The sequence below is a fragment of the Desmodus rotundus genome, chromosome 1 (genome assembly GCF_022682495.2).
Source record: "Desmodus rotundus isolate HL8 chromosome 1, HLdesRot8A.1, whole genome shotgun sequence".
In the NCBI taxonomy this organism is placed as follows: Eukaryota; Metazoa; Chordata; class Mammalia; order Chiroptera; family Phyllostomidae; genus Desmodus; species Desmodus rotundus.
In genome coordinates this window covers 109,752,857-109,778,718 of record NC_071387.1, presented here as the reverse complement: position 1 = coordinate 109,778,718, position 25,862 = coordinate 109,752,857, and the positions used below count along the sequence as shown (strand labels likewise).

At 43.8% G+C, this 25,862-nt stretch overlaps 1 protein-coding gene across 4 annotated transcripts in view; it reads right to left on the bottom strand.

Moving 5' to 3' along the window:
- MRTFB (myocardin related transcription factor B) overlaps window positions 1-25,862 on the bottom strand; it is a 293,387-nt gene that overhangs the window by 207,544 nt on the left and 59,981 nt on the right. For 2 of the 4 annotated variants that reach the window (XM_053929333.1, XM_053929322.1), the window contains exon 1: window positions 5,915-6,036. The exons of 1 other annotated variant lie outside the window; for it this stretch is intronic. The gene's annotated coding sequence lies outside the window, so the exon portion shown is untranslated. Of the gene's footprint in view, window positions 1-5,527; window positions 5,850-5,914; window positions 6,037-25,862 lie in introns of those variants that run through there. One more of the 4 variants, XM_024571368.4, reaches the window with a different exon arrangement.

Genomic DNA, 25,862 nt, shown 5'->3' with positions numbered 1-25,862 from the left:
CAGACACCATAAAAGATGAATAACTACCTAAAATTTAAAGATACAACTTTTAAGCCTGCTCTATACCAAAATACATGAAAGTAAGTTAAGAAAAAATGACAACTGGGGGTAACTGAAACTCACATCACAAAGGGCTAATCTAATTTACAAGTGGAAATTGATTAGAAACAAAGCAATCCAAAGGAAAAATGTACAAAGGGCAGGAACAGAGTTCACAGAAAAAGAATTAGAAATAGCCTGTAAGTATATAAAAAAAGATGTTCAGCCTCATTTGTAATCGAAGTAATAATGCACATGAAAACTACACCAAGTTACCATTTTTTACCTATCAAATTGATATATATCCAACGGTTGGTAAACGCAGCCCACTGCAGAGGCTGTGGAGAAACAGGTGCTCTAATGCATTATTTGAGGGGTTCAAAATGGTACAACCCTGAAGGAAGGCAGCCTTTACCAAAAGCATAACTGCACTGTCACTGACCCAGCAATCCTACTTCTGGGAAGACATCCCACGTTGACACCTCACATATACAAAATGATACGCGTACAGTGTTATTCGTGCCAAGTTGTCTGCAATTGTAAGAGACTGGGAACCACTCAAATGTGCATCAGCTGGGCTAGTTCAATAAACTACAGCACAGGCACACATGTTTGTTTTCTATACACTAACAGGGAAAGATCCCAAAGATATATTAACTAAGAAATGCGAAACGGCAGGATAGTTCACAAAGTATGCTGTATTTTATATAAAAAGGAGGGAGTGTATACGTAGTATACTGATATTTGCTTCTATCTACACAAAGAAACAAGAGACTTCTACAGGAAACAAGAGGTTTTCTGTGAGAAGAGGGGGACAGATCAGACCAAGATGGTCGCTAGACTCCTCAAAATATTGCTGTTTTAATATTTAAACAATATGAGCATTTTATTTATACACAGTAATTTTAAAGTGTTAAAAGTATAACTCATAAAGTGAACTACCCATAAATCAGAGTCAAAATCCAGAGTCAAAATCCAACAAGTATTTAAAAAGAGATTTTTCTCTGAAATTAGATATTGACAGGCAATTTTAGTGCGAACATCACTGAAAATTATAAAAGACAATGTAATGTTTTTTCTTCAAGCTAAAGTGTATGACTACGATTATTTAAGTTATTTGGAGGAGTGAAGAATTAAAAGAGAGTACAGGAAGTTGCAGTGGAAAGGATGCTTTAATCTAATGCTTCTCAAAGTATGGTCCCTGTACCAGCAGCAACAGCATCACCTGAAAACCTGTTGAAATGTAAATTCTCTGAACAAGAAACTCTGGGAGCAGTAGGTAGCAATCCCTCTGATACACACTCAAGTGTGAGAGCCAATAATCCGATCCGATGCTTCCCACACATTCACCTGCATCATTTGGAGGAGGATCATGCTAAAATGCAGATTCCGGTCCACAGGTCTGGGATGGACCCCAGAGTCTGCATTTCTGCCAAGCTCCAGGATGCTGCTGACTCAGGGGCCACACTTTGCAAACTAAACCTGAAGTCCACCTGCGAAGAAGGTGAGCAGTCTTCGTGTGGTTGAGTTTTCTATGAAACCTGCCCTCAATATCAGATGGAAAAAGTCCTTACACAGGTTTTGTGGCAAAGAGTTAACCATGTAGCCTCCCATATAAATTCTGTAATTAACACACAGTAAATACATTTTCAAGCATTTTTCTTATTAAAACAACAATAACAATTATGAATTATTGAAATCCAATGTAAGGATGGCCCATTTGAGAAAACTTTCACTTACAAAGGGAACCTATGAGCCTTCCAGAATGATAAAAACCAAAAAACCATATTCATACATCTGCCTGGTTGTACCATCTGATTAACTTTCCCTCGAAGCACATTACCCACACCGTGTGCTTGCCATGAAAACCACCAAGCAGTTTGTTTCTTCTGTTTACAAATCCTGTTTCTCATTTGTTCTCTATGAAAATAACTTTTACAGTCAGTTTTTGAGTAAAGAATTATGGTTTAGATGGAAGGATTTAGACATGTTGTATATCTTCATTTTGCAAGTCATCCCTTGGATAAAGTTTTTAGTGTTAAAAATTAATCAGCCCTCGCTGGTGGGGCTCAGTGGATTGAGTGCCAGTCTGCAAACTGAAAAGTCACTGGTTCGATTCTAGTCAGGGCACATGTCCAGCTTGTGGACCAGGTCCCCAGACAAAAGCGTGTGAGAGGCAACCCATTGATATTTCTCTCCCTTTCCTTCTCCTTCCATTCCCCTCTCTCTCTGAAAATAAATAAATTTTTTTTAAAGTTTTAAAAAATTAATCAATGTGCTGAAATTTCTATATAGTCCCTATTTCACTGAATCTAAGATGTCATCAATCTTCAGATACACTATTGCAGGGGTGTAAAACTCATTTTCACCGGGGCCACATCAGCCCTGCGGTTGCCTTCAAAGGGCCAAATGTAATTTTAGGACTGTATAAATGTAACATGTCCCTTAATTAGGGGCAAGGACCTTGGCACTGCCGCCAGGTAGAAACAAGGTGCCGGGCCGGATAGAACAAGGTGGAGGGCGGCAGATTCGGCCTGTGGGCCTTATGTTTGCCACCTGTGCAATATTGTTTTAGGTAAGGCTAAGAAAAGCTGCCAATTAAACCATGCCAATCTTAAGATACCATTCCATCTTAGATAGGCATCTTAAAAAAATCAATGCAAATGGTTAATAATAAATCTCAGAGGTATGTGCATAATCAGTTACTCATTTTTATCCATATTGGCATGGATTTTTGCCCATTCAACAACGTATCCCCCACACCTAAAAACTGGAAGTTTCCATATCTATGCAAATCATATTACTTGGTTCAGTTTTATACAGATGAATGTAAAAAGTAGTAGTAATATGTTTTCAAAAGTAGTGAAAAAAAAAAGGAAGTGACCTCTTTTTATCCTGGAACGTGATACTGCTTGTTCAAAGTGATAAAAATTAATTATGCTCAACTTGGGTAATTTTCAAATCTTAAAGCATCTGATGTATCTATCTCTAGTCAATTTAAAATATATCCTTCTATTTTGATAAGTATTTACTTACATGTTTGTTTCCATAGCACCTTTCAAAAGTAACAACCAAGGAATAATAAACAACTTACAGCAAGAAACAATTTGTCCATTCAACAAAAAGGAAAAATAAACTTGCTTTGTAGATTTAACAAGGCTTGAAGAAGTTTACAATATTACACTTTAGCTATAATAGTCTGAGTTGAACCTTCTTAACTCAATTTGCATTTCCCCCTAAACTGCGTGTCTGAGTTTCAAGTGAAAAGACAATTTCTAACGAATCATACCAGGAGAACTGAGGACATATATGATTATAGGTCATTTTAATTTTCACCTTTGTACACATCTACATTTCCTAAATTCTCTAATATGGATATAAGTATGTAGGAATAAAAGTTATTTAAAAAGCAGTTATATAGCACTGATTTGTATTGTAATTCAGGCCTTTTTATTTATACATTATTGCTGTCACTTCCTAACTCCATTCGAATCTCAAACTGCTCAATGATTCAAGAGTTTAGTTGTCAACATTTCTTTATGTACACATATAATTTAATTTTTATACTATTTTGTATTTATTGTTTTCATTACCATTTATCTCCCCTATACCTTCTACCACCTCCACCCACCCCCTCCCCCCCCACAATCATCAGACTGTTGTCTGTGTCCAAGAGTTCTTTCTCTTCTCTTTCTTCTCTTTCTTTCTTCCCTTTCCTTTCTTTTTTTCTTTCTTTCTGCCCCTCTCTCTATCCCTCCACCCCCCGCAATGTTTCTAACAACAATTTCCATTAAACAAAGAAAAATTTTCAGAGGGACATAGGTCCCTCTGAACCTTGTCTCCCACCAGAGATTAACCAATGAAAGTGTCAGTAGTCAAGGGCCTGATTTTTCCATATGTTAGAATCGGAGGAAAATTTTTTCCAACAAAACTTGTTCGAGTCAGTTAAATTCTGCCCCTCTTTCTCTAATAATTGAAAAGACAATGCAGGCTATTCATTCATTAGAGTAGGTCTCAAGGGGGCTAGTACTGTATCCTAAGAAACATATTTAGTTATCAAAGTGACTGGAGACACCACTGGCATTAAGCGTGTGGGGGCCAGAATGTTGGGTTTCATGATATGCATGGGACAGACCCACATAATGAAGATTCATCTCAGTCCTGAGAATCTTCTACATATCCAGTCAGACTAATCACTGTAAAGTGGCTTTACTCTAGGGCATAACATTAAAAAGGTTTTATAAGATATTATGGGAAACCCACAATAATTTAGGAGAACATACCTAATGTGAGGAATGTTGAGATAAAATAACTAATCTTTGAAAATTAGTGACCATTTTCCTCACATCTCATATGGTTAACTCAACACAAACTGCAGTGTCATAAGACTGAGCATACCTAAACCAGTCAGTGAGGTACTGGCTCTGAATCCTTAAATCTCAATCTTGTTATTTTATTCATTATCATCAATAAGTGGCAGTACCTTAAACCTTGCGATACAAAAGGTGCTGTACAATGTAATTTGAAAATATGGCATCCACGGAGGGGTTATATTAATATTATTTATGTGTTAATTGAAATGAGTGTAATTTTTATCTTGACATCTTGCCATTTTATCTCTAATTTAATGTAAGCTGTTTATTATCGTAAACAGGTTACCCCAACACTTAGGTGTTTCCCCCACACACACTCACACACAGTGTCCATCCATATCTCTGGCCCTTCTTTTTCTTGTTAGAAATACCTCCTAATATTTTTATCACTCTTTAATCCAAGTGCATTCATTTGAAGCAGGTGCAAGCACCCAGGCACGTGCTCTCTTCTCCCACAGTATGCGCCACAATGCATGTCATACATTGTTCTCCATTTATTCTCCCTTGCATTTAATCTGGAGCATCGTATTGATTATGTGTATTTCGTGATAAATTTCATTTCAGGGCAGTAAAGCGGGATTTTTTTTTATAAACGTTTGCTGCAAAGGGAAAGGGCCTTAGTTCTGACAAGTTTGAGCACCACTGCTCCAAAGAGTGCAATCACATGCTTAACAAAAATCAAACTTAAAAGTTTCCTTCCCCTAAGTAAGGAAGCCCAGGGCCCCAATATTCCAGTTCCATTCGACCTGACACCCCACACCTAGCACACGGCTACTCTAAGTCCACTTCTGCTCTCTCTCAGAGCCGAACAAGAGTTCTTAACCATTTCGGGATCAAGGACCCTTTGGGGAATTCGACAAAAGCCAAGGACCGTCTCCCAACAATCCATATACCACGCTGCATTCAACGCTGGGGCGGGGAGGGACTTCCAGACACACCCTCTGCAGCCCAGTGAGGACCCGAGGAGCAGAACTAGAGCCTTAAAGCTCTGCGAGTGGGGGTGGGGAGAAGGGTGGGAGGCAAGCACGAGAGTGGGCGCGGGAGTCAATGTGCCTGCTTTTGAACCCCCATTCCGGCCCTTCCCAGCAGTGTGAACTTCGGGCAGGGCGCTTCACCTCTCCGAGCGGCACTGCAGTGGAACCTCGCAAGTGCCCAGCGTACAGTATAGGCTCAAATGGTGTTGCCCCTGCCAGCAGCATCACGACCTCGGAGCCGTCCCGCCGCCGGAGGAAACTGAGGCGGGCCCCCGGCGTCGCACCAGAGCGAAGGCACCTCCGGCGGGAGGACCGGCCCTGGAAGCCCCGGCCCGGCCGCCCCGCCCCGTCCGCGCGGGTCCCGGGATGGGGCGGACCGGGTGGCTCCGCTGCAGGCGCGGGGCGAGCTGGGACGGCCGCCCAGGACGCCGGCCGCCGCCCCGCCCGCTCCCCCGACCGGCCTTTGGTCTGCGCCGCTCTCACCCCCTCCTCTGCCCCCAACGGCCGCCGCCGTGGCCCGCAGCTCACCTCCCCGGCCGCTGCAGCTGCTGCCGTCGCCGCCGCCACCGCCGCCGCCGCGCGGGATCTCGCGAGACTTCGCTCCCCTCGGCGCACCCCCGCCCTCCCGCGGCGCTTGCGGACCCCGGCCGGCCGGGAATCGACTCGGCGCGCTCTCTGTAAGCAGCCCTAGTTTCGGCGTCAGGCCTAGCGGCGCTCAGGGTTCTGCGTTCCCCTCGCTGCATCCATCTAGCTCGCTTCTTTGACCGTGAAGGGTTAAAAGCCAGGTGCGAGACAGCCGCCCCCCTCTCACCTGGCCGGCCAGTACGCGCGCGCATGCGCACGCCCTGAGTCCTGGACCTGAGAGTCGTCGCAGACTCTGACCTTAGCGACAATAATCCCACCAGCCGGTCTGGCAATGCAGACTGTGCAACGGGTACTTTTACCACTCCCCTCGGGTAGTCACTATAGCCCCCAGAGGTGAATATTACTATACTCCCCATTCCAGAGAGGAAGCAACAGAAGCTTGACAAGGTTAAGTCACTATCTCCAGGACACACTGCTAGGAATTGGCGTCCGGGGTTGTCTGATTCCCAAGTTAAAGCCCCATTTTTCCCGCTCTGTGAAAACCCCCCACCCCCACCCCAGGCCCTGCCCCTGCCCCAACTCTCGCTGAGGGAGACCAATCTCAGCACCAGTCTTTATTTCCCTCCTAAGGTCCACCGAGGTGAGAGGAGGCCCTCCTGGGAGGTTAGTTTCTACAGTCCCTCTGGGGTTTTTTGGAGCTGCTTGTCAGAAAATACTTCTCCCACGTTACACGACCTTCTTAAGGCCTCCCTGTTCCAGACCCTTTACGTGGCTCTGAAAACTATGTGAATATATTCTGTTCTACCTCTTCAGACTGATGGTGTTTTGATGATGGTAGCATAGTAGTTCTATGGGACACAGGACATAGAAACAAAATGTACATATTAGGGGCACAGAGAACCATGTGACTTTTTCTAAAGGGTAAAATCTTAACATTATAAGCGGTAGTTTCCCCTTATCCAGGGTTTCACTCACTGCAGTTTCAGTTACCCGTGGTCAACCACAGTCCGAAAATATTAAATGGAAAATTCCAGAAATAAACAATTCATAAGTTTTAAATTGCGGCCGTTCTGAGTAGTGTGATGAAATCCGGAGCCTTCGCATTCTGTCCCGACCAGGGCATGAATCATCCCTCTGTCCAGGACATCCATGCTATCTATATATTCTCCGCTTCTGTTAGTCACTTAGTAGCTGCCTCCATTATCTCACCAACTGCCTCAGGGTCATAGTGCTTGTGTTCAAGTAACCGTTTCTTCATACGGCGATATGTGTAGAAAAAACATAGTATATCTAGAGTTCCATACTATCTGAGGTATCAGGCATCCACTGGGGGGCTTGAAACATATTTCTTGGAAATAAAGGGGGACTACTCTTTGTTTCTAAACTACTCTACTACTCTAATTGTTTCTAAAGAAAAGGGGTAACCCTGGTTGGGTGGCTCAGTTGGTTGGAGTGTCATCCCGTGCACCGAAAGTTTGTGGGTTCAATCCCCAGTCAGGGCACACACCTAGATTGCGGGTTCAGTCCCTGGTTGGGGTACATATAGGAGGCAACCAATCGATGTTTCCCTCTATCTCCCTTCCTTTCTCTCTAAAATCAATAAGCGTGTCCCTGGGTGAGGATTAAATAATAATAATAAAGAAGGGCTAGCATTTATTGAGGGCATTTCAAGGTCACTACCAATAGTCTTCCAAGTTAATTCAGAGGAAAATGGAGACTTAGGGAGATAAAGAAACTGGCCTAAGGTTCTGTATTGAGACTGGATTTGAACCTGGGTCTGAGTTCAGAGCCAAGTACTGCCTTGCACTCAGGTCCCATGAACTAACCTGAGCTAGTTGGTCTGGGCCAACAAGCTGTTATAAAATTAAGAGCTTTGCAGGTTCTAGCCAACCCTTCACCATGCATCAGAACCTTACTCAGCCCTCCTGAAAGTCACATCAATGTCAGCAAATGTTGGCCTGCCCACCCTCCAAGCCTGTCCACTCCCTCCAGAAACAATGCCACTCTCAAAGGTCATAGGTGTCCCTCCATGTGCCAGCATCACTCGAACCATCCGGTGGAGGAAGTGAGAGAAGAAAGAAAGTCACATGTGATGGCAGCAGCAAGGTGTCAAATACTACTCCAGGTGCTATCCATTCATTTAGTCCTCCCAGCAATACCATGTGGAAGCTATGATTGTACCCATTTTAAAGTTAAGAAAATCAAGGAACTGAGAGGGAGAAAACTTGGCAAGGTTACACAGTTGGTAAGTGGGAGGGCTGGGGTTCTACCCCAGGATAGTCTACCAAAACCACATACTCTGACCTCAGTAGCCAACAAGATTCTTCCCTGCTCCCAAAAGTCTGTGTCTTCGTGAAACTGAAAGCCTAAAAATCCCATGAGTCTAAGATACTGTGTATTTTTCTCTGGGTGGACCATACCTCAATATTCTCATCTAAAATAAGGATATAAATGGGTTGTTGGGAGGATTAACCGAGTTAATATTTGTGAAGCATGCACTAAAGTGCCTCACACCAATTAAGCTCTCAATAAATTATAGCTGTGATTATCACAGAGATGTCTGTGATATGTTACTCTTTCCCCATCCCTCAATGTAAACTCCAAATCATTTTGTAGGGATGCAACCTTATCTGCCCAGGCATAGGGATAAAATTTGTTTCTAGCCTACTGGAAAAAATAAATGCTCTTGAATGGACAAAATTACCCCTGTACTTCCCCCTGAGAGTGGAAAGAGACTAGACTCTTTTGAAGCTTTTCTCAGTTCCCTGCGAGACCTCCGTTAGTTTTATAAAAGGCTCCTGTTGTATGGGAAAAGTCACCCAAATATGTTTAAGTTGTTGGCAAAAACAACAACAACAAAAAAAACGTTGAAACTTTTAAGAGACTTTTGACAAGGCTGAGGGTTAATATAACTACAGTAATATCATGATTGGGGGGAAGGCTTTAATAGGAACTGAAGCTGCCACCACTCTCAGGCCATGGTACCCCAAAGTAAAGTTTCTACCCCGACAAAAGGCACACCACACGTTCCCACCAATGGCAGTGTCGCACTGTGGAAGTGATCCTCACCGTGGATGGGGTGGACACAACAGGATCTACTGAGGATCCACTGTAGTTTGAGAACAAAACAAAACAACCGGGTGATTCTAATACGCACACCTCTAAAGGCTTGAGGTACAGTTCCCAAGAAGCACTATTGAAATATCTTTTGATCCAAGAGGAATTTTATAAATCCCTAAAATGGGTTCATTTAATGCTCATTTGTTCATTAAAAACATATTAAGCACTTACTTAAGTGCCAGTTGCTGTGTGAGTAGCTTTGAGTAAGACAGACCATCGTCCAGGCTGTCATCACATTATGTCCTGGAAGGAGAGAGAGGTGCTAATTAAATAATTGAACCAATAAAGTGTTGAAATGTTATGTGGTAAATAGAATGAGAAAGAAGAGCAAATGACTCCCCCCCAACTGCCGAAAAAAAGTCTGGGTGGAAGGGTAGGAAATAACCTGTTTGAATTAAGTTCTGAAGGATGCATTAGAGTGAACTAGGCAAGGAGGAGAGGGGAGAACATTCCCGAGATAGGGATGGCATGGATTGACAAGGAGAACGTAAGTGTTGGCAGCTGGGAAGACAGGAGGATGACAGGGCCTCCAGAGGCATCTCAGACATGTATGCACCCCGAGCACATGGGAAGAGAGGAGAGAACCCAACTGGAGGCAGAAGAATGTCATGAGAAATACCATTGGTCCCCGCATACCCATTCTGGCCAATCAAGCTCATTTTGGACTCCTACCACCTCTGTCCCACCAGTGCTTGGTCAAGGATGACACAGCTGTCATATCTCTAGCTGATCTGTATTTGAGGAAATCGAACATTATAAAGTCCCAGCACCCCAAAGCAGAAACCCAGCTGCAAATGTCCTGCCTCCTTTCCAACTAGGAGAAGGAAAATGACATCGGCTCCACCAACCACACGCACCACGTGAGACTGAATGTGGTCATGAGCTGTCTTCTGTTGAGTGACCAGCAGCCAAAGCAGTCAGCTTTGGGGATGGTGGTTACAGAGTGGATCTCCCAATGGAGAAGCTGCACCAGTGCTGATGGCAGCTAGCTCACGGGGCCAGGCCTGCAGTGTGGTTTGGGGCATTTTTCCTAGAAGCTTAGCCTCAAGTTCCTTTCTCCAGCCTTCACGATGATTCTGTGGGATACCCAACATCCTATATTACATTCCCCTTTCTGCCTAAACCAGCTAGCATTTCCACCAAGAATGCTGACCCCTCAGAGGCCAAAGCCAATTGGAGCCAATGAGACTTGGAGAGAGGTTTGCTAAGATTAGTGGCCTGGGGAAGATTTTCTGCTGTAACAGAGAGCCTGGGAAAGCCAGCTCACTCTCTCTGCCTAACATGGACCTCAGCTACCACCAATGGCTCTCTCTGCAACTGTGGGATAAGATGGGGCCTGCGAGCACAGAGAACAGCAGAGACACCAAAAGATCCTGGGTCCTTAACTACATCAGCAAGCTGCTGGACTGACTCTGGACCTACAAGGCCCTGGATGTCCCTGAGCTAATGCTGTGGTTAATCAACTTGAGTTGGCTTCTCTGTTCCTTGCAGTCCAAACACTCATACTGGTGCAGGGAGCCAGGGAGCAACTTATGAAGAACAGGCATGTATCTTCCCTGGCTGTGTCAGGAGTCACCCCAAATCCTAGGCAATCATTTACATCTAACCTCATCCCCTCCCACACACACACTCTCACCCAATATCAATACCACGCAAGTAAGCGCTGCCTGACTTGAAACACTGCTTTCAAGAAAACACATCCTGCCCTGACCAGTGTGGCTCAGTTAGTTGGGCGTCATCGCACAAAACAAAAGTCCGTCAGTTCAATTCCTGCACATGTCTGAGTTATGGCCCGGTCTGCAGCCAGGGCGCATGTGAGAGGTAATCAATAGATGTTTCTCCCCCTCTCTTTCTCCCTCCACTCTCCTCTCTCTAAAAATAAATAAATAAAATCTTTAAAAAAAAAGAAAGAAAGAAAACTTATCCTTCCTTAGCCTTTCCCATCTTGCGACCATTTCTTTGATGGGCACGATATGCTTCTGTTACTTGCTCAGCTCACACATCTGGTAAGTGGCAGAGCTGAAGGTCTGGAGGCAATCCAGATTCCAAGCTTTTAGCCACTAATTTGATGCCATACACCATTTAGCCTCCTTACATTAAAAAAAAAAAATTATGAGCTTTAGCCAGGAAAAACAATAGAAAAAGAGCTCAAATCCAACTCCATATTAGCTATCTGGCCTTGAGCAAGCTTCTTAGTCTCACTTTGATGTAAAAATGAAGTTTACGACACTAGCTCCATAAAGTCTGGCAGTCATTCGTGCTGTTTGCCCATGACTTCTGGTTTCCTGCCTTCTGGGCACATTGAGGATTGCACTTCCTAGTCCACTTGGGTGGGGTCATGTAACCAGTCCTAGCCAAGGAGTGCAAATGAAGGAAGTATGTGTTACTTCTGGGCTGCTGCTCTGTTGAACAGAGTCCACAGCCAATCCACTGTGAACGTAATATGACCAAAACCTCCAAACCTTTGTTGTTTTAAACCACTAAGAGTTGGGGATTGTTCGTTGTCATGGCACCTACTAGCCTATCCCTATTAATACATACAGTATGGTGATTCGCTCATTTATTCACTCAAGGAACACTTTTCTGCTATGATTCAAAACCCCAGCTGGACAAGAGAGAAAGTTCAGGCTGCAGTCCTGAAGATTCAGGTTCAATATGCCTGGATGGTCCCAGACCCCTGCAGTTTGGGGACTTCTGATATACTGGCAAGCCTGAGACCGGAGCTTAACCGTATTGGCCCACCATGTGATTGTAGAGTAGGACAAGGTCCCTATCCTTGAGGGCTACATAGGCTGGGAACAACATGTGCAGAGAGAGAAGAATGACAATTCAAACCTGGTTAAGTGATCTGAAATCTGTGAAGAGAATATAGCGGAGCTTTGTAAACTGTAAAGTCGTATGTGTGATAGAAAGTAGACCTGAATTCTGGCAAACTCATTACTCAACTCTGTGAACCAAGACCAGGTACTTAGGCTCTTTGAGCCTCCAGTTCCTCATCCTAGCATACACAGTATCATTTGTCTCTGTTTCCCAAATATGAAAATGGAAACTCAGCAAAGTTCTGAAAAGACAGCCCATGGTCACATAGCTAGTACGTGGCTATAGTGGAATTCACCCCCAGGCCCTTCTGTATCTAGAGCCCATGTTCTTAAACACTGGGCTTAGCTGATTCACACAAGGCTCCTGCTTATCCTTCCAGGTATAGCTCTTGTCTCCCCCTTCACCTACAACCTTATCTTCCAGCCCTATCAACCAGCCACTCATTCTAGGGCCATACCTTGTTATTTTATACCTCCACGCTTTGGCTCATGCTGGCCGCTCTGCTTAGTGTACCTTCCTCCATTCCTACAACTCTGCCTCCTAACACCGGCTAAATCCTTGGACTCCCTTTGATGACCCAATCCTTGGTTCTGTGACCATCCCCCACACTATGGTCCTGCAAATGGCCTTGCATATATCTCCATCTATGCTGCTGCCCTGTGGAGGGCAGGGCCTTGGGTTCCTTTCTCTGGACCATCTAACTAGTATCATGGGCACTTATGAAAGCATCAGTCACAGCTACCTGAAAACCAACTAGCTCAGCAAAGCCAAAGGCCCACAGCTTACAAGACAAACCCTCCCAAGACCATGTAGCGAAGTAATTCAGAAAACAGGTTCAGGATTTTAATTCAGTCTCATCACTTTGTAGCTTTGTGACTCCAAGCACCATACTTAATCCCTTCCAAACCTCAGTTTCTTAGATGTAAAATGGGATGAATGACAGTTCCTGCCTCACACAATCGTCACGAGACTTCAGTGAGAAATAATGTGTACAGTAAATTTACGCATACTGCCTGGCTCATAAGGAAGAAATGAATTAAATTCCAGCCCCCTTAAATTCCAGCTCTTATCATTGTCATCATTGTCTACTTCTTACTATTATTGCCACTGCCACCACTTAGCAGGTCCCATAGCTATCATTATTACTCACCACATTCTCCCTCCCTTTCCGCCAGCCCTAGGTGACTTTGCTAAGCATTCCTTCCAAGAAAGGATAGTATTCTTGGAATTCTTGAAATGAGTTCTTCAATGCCTCACTGATGGTTCAGTGCCCACAATGATTTAATGCCCCCAGTGCCCCCAGGAAGCTGCCCAGTTGGCTCCTCAGGAGGATTGTGTCTGCCAAGACCTTTCCATCCAGCTTCCTGGATACAACTAAGAAAATATGGGCTCTCCTGAGATTCCCCCTCCAGTAACTTGATATCATCTCACTCCAGGGTATTCTGAGTTCATTTCTGGTCAGCCCAGGCCACTTCAAAGGTGGCCCCCACCCCTGGCCATGGGAGTGGCAGGATCCCAGTCAAACAGGCCTGTGAGCTTCTGGAGTCATTGATAACACTAAAAGGAATAATACCTGGAACGAGCTTATTTCTTTCTTCCCAGGGGGAGCTAAAAGAGTCAGGCTTTTGAGTTTCAAATAGTAAGTGTTCCGTATGCCATCAGAGTGAGCAACTCTTGCCCTTCCTAACTTATCTTTCACATATCCGGAGCGTGGTGGGCGAAATTTGGGTTTTCAGTAAAGCATTCCTTGAGGTTTCATGCTGAACAACTCCAAGCTGTTATGAAAGGACGGAAGAACAGAAAACTCCCCCAGGAACTGGGAACCAAACCTCAGACAACAAAATAAAGGAAAATATATACTTAGTTTTTCTGATTAAAAAGAGTCTGAAGCCTCAACCATGAAAGGTTTCTGCTAAGACCTGCTTTTTGGTGAAAATTCACAGAGTCTGTAAAAAGGGAAATAAAGATGGGAAATTACAGGGAAAGAGAACAGCATGTATATTGAGAGGGGAGGGAGTGGAAATCAATGAGGAAATAAGGCAGCCAACAAGAGGCAAGGGGCTTTTCCACGATCAAAGACAGTAGTCAGGTAAGAGGACCACTGGGTGAGTTTCCTCCAGGGGGCTAGAGCAGAAAACAGGCAAAGTTTTTCCCCCCAAACTGTGTTAATACACAACTGCTCAAATAAATTTGCATTCCCATCTCAACTGACTCATTTGGCTGGAACAATGAGCTCACATTCCAGAGCTTGGGCTGACCCTCATGAACCCCACTGCAGACAAAATATAAAGTGTGTAACTAGTGCTTTTTGCGTTAAGGAAGACCATGCAATCTGCTAGGTTCTCTTTTGTCTAGCTTTTGACAGCAATATCGACTAATGTTGTGTTCTCACGTCAGCCATTTCCAGGGGAAAAAGGACGAGAAGAGGGATGAAATGGAAACATTGTTTACAATTTCTCAAGATTTGAAGATCAGCCTTTCAATTAAAAAAAAAAAAGAGTTATAGATAAGGAGGGAGGCAAGAATGATCCTATCTGATAAATTGAAATCAGTAGTATTTGGTGTGAAAAAAGAAAGTTTTCTTAAATATATATGGAGATAGATATGGATATAAATATACTAGATGTGTGTGAATGCATGGATTGGTACACGCAATGTGTTTTCAAGTTCTAAACACTGAGAGGGCCTAGAAGCAAGGATTCCCCAGTAGCAATGAGCACACTTGCAACCCAGATCTTGGTTTCTAAACACCATTCTCCAATAAAAGGAACCAGGGCTCCTTAGAGAAGTAGTTGATTACAGAGCTGGGGCAGGAAAAATACAAGATGGACCTGGAACCAGAAAATAGTAAATTGAATACCAGAAAATAGGAAAGTACTTTTTAAAAAAGTCGGAGGCTTTTTGAAAAGATATAGGAGTTAAAGTTAAAGAGTTGCCAATGGCCAAAACTGGAATAATTTGAGCTAACAAAATAAAGATAGTGTTGGATTACAAGCCATAGAATAAAATAAATACCCATAATTCCATATTAATTACAGATACCACATTAATCCAGTGATTGAGTTTAATGTCACTAGTAATAAGTCATGTTGTCATGATCCTCTGATACAATTTATTGAGAAGGGCACTTCATCTTTGTGGTACCCTTTCCCAGACCCCCTGTCTCATCATAAGAAAACATCAGACAAAACCAACCCTGCCAGTATTTTTTTAAGTGCCAATGTCATGAAGAACAAGGAGAGACTGAGGAATTGTCACAGGCTGGAGGAGACCAAGGAGACATGATGACTACATGCAACGTGGGACCCTGCACAGAAAAGAACACCAGAGGAAAACACTGGTGAAATCTGAATAAAGTCCATAGGTTAGTTAATGTATCTATGTTAATTTTACTTGTCTTGATAACTGTACTATAGTGATAAAAGACAGCAACATTAGGAGATACTGGGTAAAGAGTATATGGAAATACTCTGCTGTGTTTGCAACTTTTCTGTATGTCTAAAATCATTTCAGAATAAAAAGTTTTTAAAATGTGGTGCTGAATTTTCCTAGTTATTGCTGATAGGATTTTCTAGGAGCAACCTGGAAAACATCCATTCCCAAACTAGTATAATTATTAATCATTGTTACCCCAATAATTTGATTTAAAAAACTGGTATAAAATATAGGGCCCTTAAGAGCTATCTATCCAGTTCTTGGGGGAGGAATATAAGGGGGAGTTTCATTCAACAACTAACACTCATGCTCATTAATTTCTGCACTGGGCCCTGGGGATATAATGGTAAATATAACACATGGTTCCTGTGCTCAGAGAGCTTACTGTCTACCGGAGGAGAACAGACCAAACATGAAGTACAAAAAATAAATAAAATAATTGGGAGCCATGACAAATGCCTTGAAGGAAATTGGTGAAGTGACCTGGGAAAGTATTTCTAAAGTGATGACAGCAAGGTTGAGGTGCAAAGAATGAGAAGGAGCTGACCTATAAAGAATGGCAGAGGGACCCCAAGCAGAGGGAACCACATGTGCAAAGCCCTGAGCCAGGAAGGGGTTCAGTGTGATTGAAGAGATGTGGCACAAATCCCCACGATCACTAGGCCATATGCTGACTCGGAATAGAATCCTAAATCCACAGCATACGCCACCACCACCACCGCATCCACGACCACCATATTTCACGTGGTCCTCCCTACCAGGGAGGGGTGCATGAACCAGTCAGTACCACTACCCATACAAATGCCTTCTGATGGTAATAACAAAATCGAGTGTACTTGTGTAATGTTCCTAATGTTTATGTCCCCCACCCCCTCAAAGAAATTCATATGTTGAAACCTAGTATTTAATGTGGTGGTATTTGGATCTGAGACTTTGAGAGGTGATTAGGCCAGGAGGGTGGAGCCCTTATGAATGGGATTAGTGCCTTCCCAGAGAGCTCTCTCACCCCATTCTGCCATAGGTGGACACAGTGAGTAGACAGCCATCTACTCACTGTGAACTAAGAAGCAGGCTGTCACTGGCAACCGAATCTTGGACTCCCAACTTCCAGAACTGTGAGAAATCAACGTTTGTTGTTTAAGCCACATACTCTATGGTATTTTTGTGGTAACCTGAAATGGACTAAGACACCAGGCCAGTATTTTAAGGTGGTGTAAGGGTGTGTGGCATAATTCATAGCAGCGGGTAACTTAATCTCCATGCTGCTCTTTTCCCCTGGCGAACCCGATGAGAGAAGAAGAGACCAGACTGGAAGGCAGAGCACACTGATGAGAGAGGAGAAATGCAAGGCAGCATCCAGAGCAGAGTTTGAAATTAGTTTAGAAGAAATGAGTTCTGATAAGAAGAAAGTGGAGAAGAATATTTGGGGTGGGGAGAGTAAAAGAAAGGGAGGAAGGGAAAGATACTCAGAAGACCTTGAAGGAAGATACCTAACACTCACTTATAAGTTGTTTGCACTGAAAACTCCTTCCAGACCCCCAGACACTTGTAAAGTCTACCACACACTCAGATATGCAGTGCCCGTGTGTCTATATGTGTGTCTACGTGTAAGTGTCTGTGGTGTCTGTGCACGTGTGTGCGCACATGTCTCTGTGTGTGTCTGCATGTGTGTCTGTGTGAGTCTACATATGCATCTGTAAATGGTTCTGAGTCTGCGTGCACCGTTGTGGCTGTCTATGCTTGGGTGTGTCTTTGTTTCTATGTGCTTCTGATTGTGAGTTTGTGTGTGTCTGCCCGTCTGTGTCTGGGCGTGTTTGTGCGTGTCTTTGTGTGTGTTGGAAATCACAGCAGGGGACTCAATGCCTGCAGAGTGAAGACAAGTGAATTGCCACAAGAGCCAGAGGAAGAAAGAGAAGGGGGCAGGGACAGGAGGAAGTCAAGGCCCAGGTGACGGTGAGAATGTAAAGCTCCAGGAATTAGATGACATCTTTGCAAGGACATTGGAATTTCCCCAGGACTTGGAATGCGGGTGGGAGCAGCAAGTCAGGTTAGTATTATCTACAGACTTCAAAGGGCAGGAAGGCCTGCCCCCAAACTGCCACCTGGCTTCTGGTATATTATCTCCTTTTTGCAGCTGAGAAAACTGAGTCTTATGGCTAGGACTTGCATAAGACTGAAGAGAAACAGCCATGACTGATCTTCCTGGGTGGACTGACCCCTGGCTATAAACTATGAATCACAGAGTGAGAAAATTATCCCTCTTTCAATTTGCTTTCAGTCCTTCTGCTGAGAAAGTCTCTTGTTGATGCTACTCTATCTGTAATACCTCCCGAGCACTTGCTAATCTTTTTTTAAAGAAAACATTTTTTTCCTTTATTATCAATCGAGAGCATCGCAGCCTCAGGCACACTGCCTAGAATATATTGTCATGGCCTTACGTAACCACGGCTCCGCAGTTGTGTGATGTTACCACAATAGCGCACTCTGACAAAATAATTCTAGAGTCATCCGTGAGTTCATCTGGCTGTCTTATCCACATAAATGTGATGGCATGGAAGATATTTTTCCATTTAGTAGACATCTTAATTTTTGCTAACTATTTTGGGAGTAAAATATGAAGAATCCAACTCATTAGAAACTAGTATAGACGCCCTCCTGAGCTTTTAAACAAGTCAAGGCTTTTGTGATATGAGAGATACATTCAGGAGAAATCTTTTGTCTGGTTTCTTGCTTTTAATTAAAAAACATTAAAGTTGCAAGAATAAACTCTCATAATAAACTCTCATACTCTTTACCTAGATTCACCAACTGTTTACATTTTTGCCACATTTGCTTTCTGTGTGCGTATATGTATGTGTTGTGTCTGTGTATGTGAATAAGTGTGTCTGTATATACACGCATGTGCATGTAGACAAAATATATACACATACGTACATATAAACACACACACTTTTTAAAAAGCACTTCAGAATAAGTTGGTCAATGTTATGACCTTTTATTCCTAAATACTCCATAAATCTCCCAAGAATAAGCCATTTCCTTACACAGCCATAATATTGTTACTAAATTCAGAAGATTTCATGTTGGTACCATGCCAGTATCTAATATGCGGTATCTAACAGTCAAAGCTTGCCAATTGTCCCAATGAAGTCATTTCAGAGTTTTTCTGATCCCAGATCCAATTCAGAATTCTATTGCATTTATCTGTCATTTCTCTCCACTCTGATTTAATCTGAAACAGTTCCTCGGTCTTTCTTAGTCTTTCATGTCAGTGACCAAACTCCCTTTTTAACAAAGATAAACTCAGAGGTTTAAACTAGGCACAGTATGTAGCTAGAATGTAATTGGCTTTTGTTTTCTGAGTATTTATCTTTCCAATTATCTTCCATTTATGGCAAGTGACATTAGTGTCTTATGGTAGCAATATACAGCTTTTGTAAAATTTTTTAAATTTAAAAAATGAGTTAGTTTAAAGAGAAATATTCAGGCAATAATAGAACAGGTGTGTAGATCTAGTCCAGGTCCTCTCAGCCTCTACACTGTGGGCATTTGGGGGCAGATCATCCTGTGCTGTGCGGGACTGTCCCGTGCGATGTGGGATGTTTAGCAGCATCTCTGCTCTCTACCTACTAAATGCCAGAAGCATCCCTGCACTCCCTTTGGTTATGATGACCAAAAATATCTCCAGACATTACCAAATGCTCTCCTGGGAGGCGAACTCACTGGGGTAAGAGCCAGTGATCTGGCGAAAAAACATAGTGGAATGTGAGTGGTTGAAGTTTGGGAACCCTGGATGGAGCGCTTGCCTCTGTTCAGCTCAAGTGATGTTGACCAAGTGCTGCCACGGTGTCTGACTCCGTGCTAGGTGCTGGGGGGACAGAGATGAGCAGGGCATAGTCCAGGTCTCCAGGAGCTGCTGTGAAACAAAAAGAGGGCAGGGGAGGTCCGAGAAGCAGAAAAAAGTACACCCAAGACAAAGGAGCTTGGAAAAACTATACCATCGCCTAGAATTAAGTCTCCTTAAGCCTCGTGACTCTTACAGCCATTTTTCTGCCCCAATAATTCCTTTCAAGACCCGAATCAGATTATTTCACTCCCCTGAGTAAAAGCTTGCAGTAACTTCCTGTCACACATCGATGATCAAATTCCTTCTAGGACCTAAAAGACCCTGCACGATCCAGCTCCTGTATTCCTCCTTGGTCTTTATTTTTCTTGTTCCTCATTATTGTCATGCTCTACCCACTCTGAACTTCTCTCTCTTCCAAGATCTCACCATATGTGTTTCTGAATGAGACTCTTTGCTATGTTCTCTGTGTGGAATGTTTTGTCCCCAAGTATTTGCCTGGCTGGCCCTTTATTATCAGGTCTCTGTTCAAATGTCACCTCCCCCTGACCACCCTATATACAGGAATCCTCTCTCCCATAGTCCTGTTTGATCTCTCCTTAGTGACCATCCAGGCAGAGGTGGCCATCTGCCTCAGATCTGGCCAATAAGAGATGCTGGTGCTGTCCCTTCCCCTTCTCCCATGTTCCTGCTGAATCACAGGGGTGATGGCGGGAGCTGTTCAGGAACTCTAGGGCCATGAGGGAAAGACCATGCAGATACTGGATTCTTGAGCCATAGAACCAGCACCAGTATCTCTTACCATCTGCTGTTCTAGGAAGTAAAATAAATCCCTAGTGTTAATGTCACTACAATTGAGTTATCTGGTACTTACAGTCAAAAGTAGCTCTAAGTAAAACACATTTGAAATTACTGCGTTAAGTTAGCTGTGTGTATTTTGTCCAAGTCCCTCCACTAGACTCTAAGTGCCATGAGACAGGAATTCATATCTGTCTTACTACGACATCTTCACCCCTTAGTCGAGACCCTAACTCATGATAACACTCAATAACTATTAACCAATCTGTTCCCTCGTTCCCTCACCTATAAAATAGGGACAGTCACAACACCTTGAAAGATACTTAGGGATTAAATGAGTCAATACACAGGGTTAGTGCTTAGAGCAGAGCCTGGTGCACAATCATTACTCAAAGGATTGCTATTATTAGTTGACTTAATGGCCTAGTAAGTGTATGAAAGCCAGGACTCCTCCTCTGTGTGCTTTGCAGCAGTATCCCATGGCTTCTTCCTTCTCAGATCGAAGCTGTGTTTACGTGGTGTTGACAAGGCCGGCTATCGATTAAGAAACATGACCGTGGCAGTTGGGAGAAATTCACACCATTTACCGTGAGCTGCCGGATTAGCACCTTCAGGGGGTGGAGAGGGAGACAGACACTGGCACACAAAGGCAGGGTGCATAAAGCCTGGCATATTCCAAAGTTCAGGCCAAGAAATGCTGGAAATGAAATCCAATATGAGATTTTGCTCTTGTGCACCGTGGGAAGAACAGAACTGTGCATTGCAGCTGGGGCCCAACCAAAGTCACTTGGAGGTCAGCTGGAGGTTATAGGGTCAGAGATTCAAATGTGTTGGGCAGTCAAAAGGGACTAGAGCCCACTGGGGTCAAAGGTGTTTATTCATTCGTATACTCAACAAAATATCGATGAAGCATGCACTGTATGTCATGCAGAGGGGTGTGCAGGGAAGCAATGGGAACTGCCTTGCCTGCATGATTCCCAGGGGCCTGGCAGTCTTTCTACACTGCAATCACGTAGATTCCCGTCCAAACTTCAGATCCTTTGTGCATGACCAAGACTGCTACCGCTAACTAACATTTTCTAGTACTTCCTTGCTCTCTATTAGGTACTACATTGAGAACACGTTACCAGCCATGGCAGAAACCTACCCAACATCTATTTCCTTCTTCCTTAGTAACAAAAAAATATCACTTTTATTCAGGTGGCATCAAAGAACACATTTCCCCCAAAAAACTGGCACCCGATTTTTATTATTAGCAACCAAGCACACATCCTAATGAACAGAGGGGCATTATTTCATTTATCTCTCATGAGTCAGTGAGGTAAGGGGTAATATCACCCCATGTTACAATTGAGCAAGCTGAGATTCAGAGAGTTTGAATGATTTGCCAAAGGTCAGACCGCTTCTAGCTGGTGGGGGTCGATGTGAACCCAAGCGGTTTGATTCCTGAACCTACACTCTTTCTGTTCTTTTGGTCTGTTCTTATGTGTACAGAAGCACATCTATCCATCCCTCAGTTGACCGTTGGAACAGGTCAGATTTTCAAATATCAGCCAACATACATCTTTAATTGTCAGCTGGCTTCCTTCCTTGAACCACTTGCCTCCCCACTCTGGGACGAGCAGAGTGCAGAGTGTGGGGGAAGAGGGAGAGAAGCAGGGAAGCAGTCAGCTGTGTCAGGATGTCCTAGGCAGCCCTTCTAGAAGATTGTCAGGTGTGGGGAAAGCCAAAAGCAGAGAAGCCTTTGTATCATTTCACATTTGGGATTCTAGGAAGAGACAACATTAAAATAAAATCAGTACACGATATGGTTAGGCAGAAGGAGGGCTTCGATTCTGCATCCAGAAGGTTCCATGTGCCCTGTGGAGGGACACAGAAAATAGCTGACAGTGACAGTGGATGCGCCTCAGCCGTGGGAAGGTCAAGTGGCCCTGAGACAGAGAGTTACAAGGTGGCCCTGGATGAGAAGGGGAAACATGGGTGTGGCAGCCAGACCCCAGAGGGAACTTCGGCACCAGAGAGAGCTGAGGCAAGGCTGGTCAGCTGGGGGGCACTTCGAGTGGACTGAGCCGACAACCAACTGTCTAGGAGTCCACCAGCTGCAGACCCAGCAAGCACGACCTGCTGGGACCAGGGAAATGGAAATAATGGAGGCCACCTCCCAGGATTAGGAGGATAAAATGAGGACAAGGGCCATGAAGGAGCATGACATAGGTCACACACTAGATGTGGGATGTCAAAACGTGTCCTCCCTTCCATTCAGTTGTCTCGCCATGGATGCTACCATCAGTGGTGCCCAGGGCTGCTGGAAAATGGGTGGCGGCTCAGTGACAGGAAAGAGACAAACAGGCTTCATTTTAATGCTTGTACAGACCCTGAACCTGATCTCCTGGGTGATATTTATCTTGTCACCAATTGGAAGATTGATTAAATGAGTGAATGAATGATTAAGGCCTTCACCAAGGACTGTGGAGGTTGTGAAAACCTTTAAGGTGATAAAGAATGGAGACAGTGATAGGCATTGAAACCATGTCCAGGGAAGAGGAAATAGTTAAGTATAGACTTCCTTCTCGAAAACAGAATTGAGGGGGCTCAGGAGGGGAAGCCAACCAGGGCTGGAGCAGATAGGAAAGGCTTTACCCTAGACATGTCATCTACTATTATCATGTGAGGCTCTGGCATGCTTTTGGCAGGATCACCTAAATAGCAGAGAGAGTAACTTTTCAGTCTCAGTTCAGATGCCACCTCCTCCAGGGAGACATCTCTGATACCCCCAGCCGGGTTTACGTGCCAACTCTGTGCTACTCTCTATCATCACTCTGTGTATGATAGCCTGTTAATTGTGGTTCTCTCACTTGCAATGAGTTCTTAGAGACAAAGCCGTGTCTCACTTCATCTTCCTGTGTCCCTAGCACAGAGTCTGACCCAAGAAGGGCGTACAGAAAATAATAGGTGCTTTAGCTACCAATGTCCTTGACTTTCTCAATGACCTCAGGAGCCAGGGTTGCCCTATTATGACATGTACAGGGAAGAAAGCTGAGGCTCAGAAAAGCTAAGAGGCTTTACATCTCTTCCTCATTTCTGCATCCTTCCCTGCCAGAGTGTCTGGCCTAAATTCTTGAGGTTTGGAAGCAGTATGGAAACTCAGGATGATGGGGCATTCTGGCTGGGTGGGTGGTTGGGTGGGTGGGTAGGAAGATGGAACAATAAAGAAAGAGCACATGTTAGCAATTGGTATCTGTACCACATGCCAGACACAATGCACCCTCCTAGACCACCCGAGGAGAGATGCCTAGTGGTCTCTGAGTGAGGGGTGTGAACCACGTGCTCTCCAGGCACCATCTGCTAACCAATTTAGAACAAATAGGCACCAGGGAGCTTGTGATGTTAGGTACATGATGCCTCTGGCAGAAAGAACTGGGAGAAAAAAACCCTCAAAATCCCTGCAACACATACAGAAGTATACAGAGGTGAGCTGACGTGGGATATACACAGTGACGTGAAAACAGCAACTCCAAGAGCCAAGAGCTAAGAAAACATCACACACTGTAGCACATCCAATTTTTAAAATAAAATAAAAAAGGGCCGCGATTTTGCCCTTTGAGGAAGCCCCAGACAGACTCCTGAAGTCCCCCAGGGACCTGTTCCTTTGTAGCCTTTCCTGGCCATACTCTGGGCTACCCGTAAATCTGACCCTCTCCACAGCCAGGAGGCCGCTGGAGCTTAGAGACTCACCGGAGCAAACAACTTCACAAAAACAATCTGTCCCATAAACAAAGTCAGTGGAAAGCGTCCAGCCCCACACAATGGAGCTAATCTTCTGGGCACACATTTCCCGTCCGGGGTATTAGCGTAGACACTGCTTCCTCCTAGGTGGAGGTAAAGCCACTTGGCCTGCAGATCCAAGAAAAATAATGTTCTGTAGACTCCCCACTTGTCAGAGGCACAACAGGCAGGAATTCAGAAGCCAGAGCCACTCTTTCTCCTTCCTTTCTTTGCTTAAAGAAGCACAGCGAGTGTAAAGGCAGGGTCACATATTGGAGAGAACTGGGGTGTGCGGATTCTGATTGGGCTGCCCCACTGACTAGCCCTGGGGGAAGTGATTTAATCTCCCAGAACCGCAAGTTCCCTCTTGTTCAAAGGGGAGTGTGTAAAGATGTCTGCCTTACTCGGACTCAGGCAGAGGGAAAACTGAAACGTTCAAAGGCCATTATCAAAAAAACAAAAACCAAAAACCAAAAACAGAAAAGAACATGTGTTGATGAGAATGTGGAGAAATTGGAACCCGTGGGCACTATTGGTAGGAGTATAAAATGATGCAGCTACTATAGAGAACGGTATGGATGTTCCTCAAAATATTAAAAATAAAATTACCACATGATCAAACAATCCTACTCCTGGGTATATATCCAAAAGAATTAAGAGATATTCATACACCCATGCACATAGCAGCATTATTCGTAACAGCCAAGAGGTGCAAGCGACACAAATATCCATTTATGGGTGAATGGACAAAAAAAGGGGTATATCCACACAATGGAATATTATTCCATCTTAAAAAAAAAGGAAAGGAAAGAAAATCCTGTCACTTGCTACAACATGAATGAACCTTGAGGACATTATGCGAAGTGAAATAAGACGGTCATTATGAAAAGACAAATACTGTATGTTTTCACTTGCACGAGTTACCTAAAGTAGAGTGGTGGTTACCAGGGGCTGGGGCGGGGGCGGGGCGGGGGAGTGGGGAGCTACTGCACACCCGGACGGAGCGGCAGTGAAAACGGGCGCTGCTGCACAGCTGTGTGAGTGGACTTGACGCTACCACACTGTGCACTGAACAATGGTTAAGATGGTACATTTTATGTTACATGTTTTTACCACACTTTAAAAATTAGAACATTAGGTACCATTTCTCTGATCATCAGACTGGCAAAAATTAAAATGTCTGGCAACATCAAATGTTTGTAATATTGTGGTGGAAAGGAAACATTCCTCTTTCGCAGGGGAGTGTAAATCAGTGTAACTGCTGTAAAGAACTGCAAATGAGTGGATCCAAAAACTATGGTACATTTACACAATGGAATTCTATGCAGCAGAGAGAAAGAAGGAGCTTATACCTTTGCAATGGCATGGATAGGAGTGGAGAGCATTATGCTAAGTGAAATAAGCCAGGTGGTGAGGGACAAATACCATATGATCTCACCTTTAACTGGAACATAATCAACAAAAGAAGAAAGCAAACAAAATATAACCAGAGACATTGAAGTTAAGAACAATCAAACAATAGCCAGAGGGCAGTGGGGAGGGGACGGTGGGGAGAGGGGATTACAGGAGGTACTATAAAGGACACATGGACAAAATCAAGGGGGAGGGTGGAGATGGGGGAGGGAGGTGGGTTTGGCTGGGGTGGGGTGGAGGGATGGGGAGAAAATGCAGACAATTGTAATTGAATAACAATAAAAATTAAAAAAAAAAAGAACAATTAGCCCCATGTAGCAAAATATAAAATACACATATTCTAGAACCCAGCAGTTTGCCTTCTCATTATCTATCCTAGGACATGTATGAGGATGTTTGAGTCATCACTGTTATAAATACAAAAATTTAAAACATCTAAATGGTTGTTAATAGGGGAATGGATAAATATTGATAAAATAGTATGTACTTAAAATTTAAGGGAATGAATCAGATCTATTTATACTAACAGATTGATTTTAAAAAACATATTGTTGAGTAAAAAAAGTTCAGGTTATATATTTATACATAGTATATCACTCATGTAAATTAAAAGAGCACAAAATACTAATACAGGGTGTGGCAAAAGTAGGTATACAGTTGTTTGTATGGCTAATAATACAATAATAATAAATAATA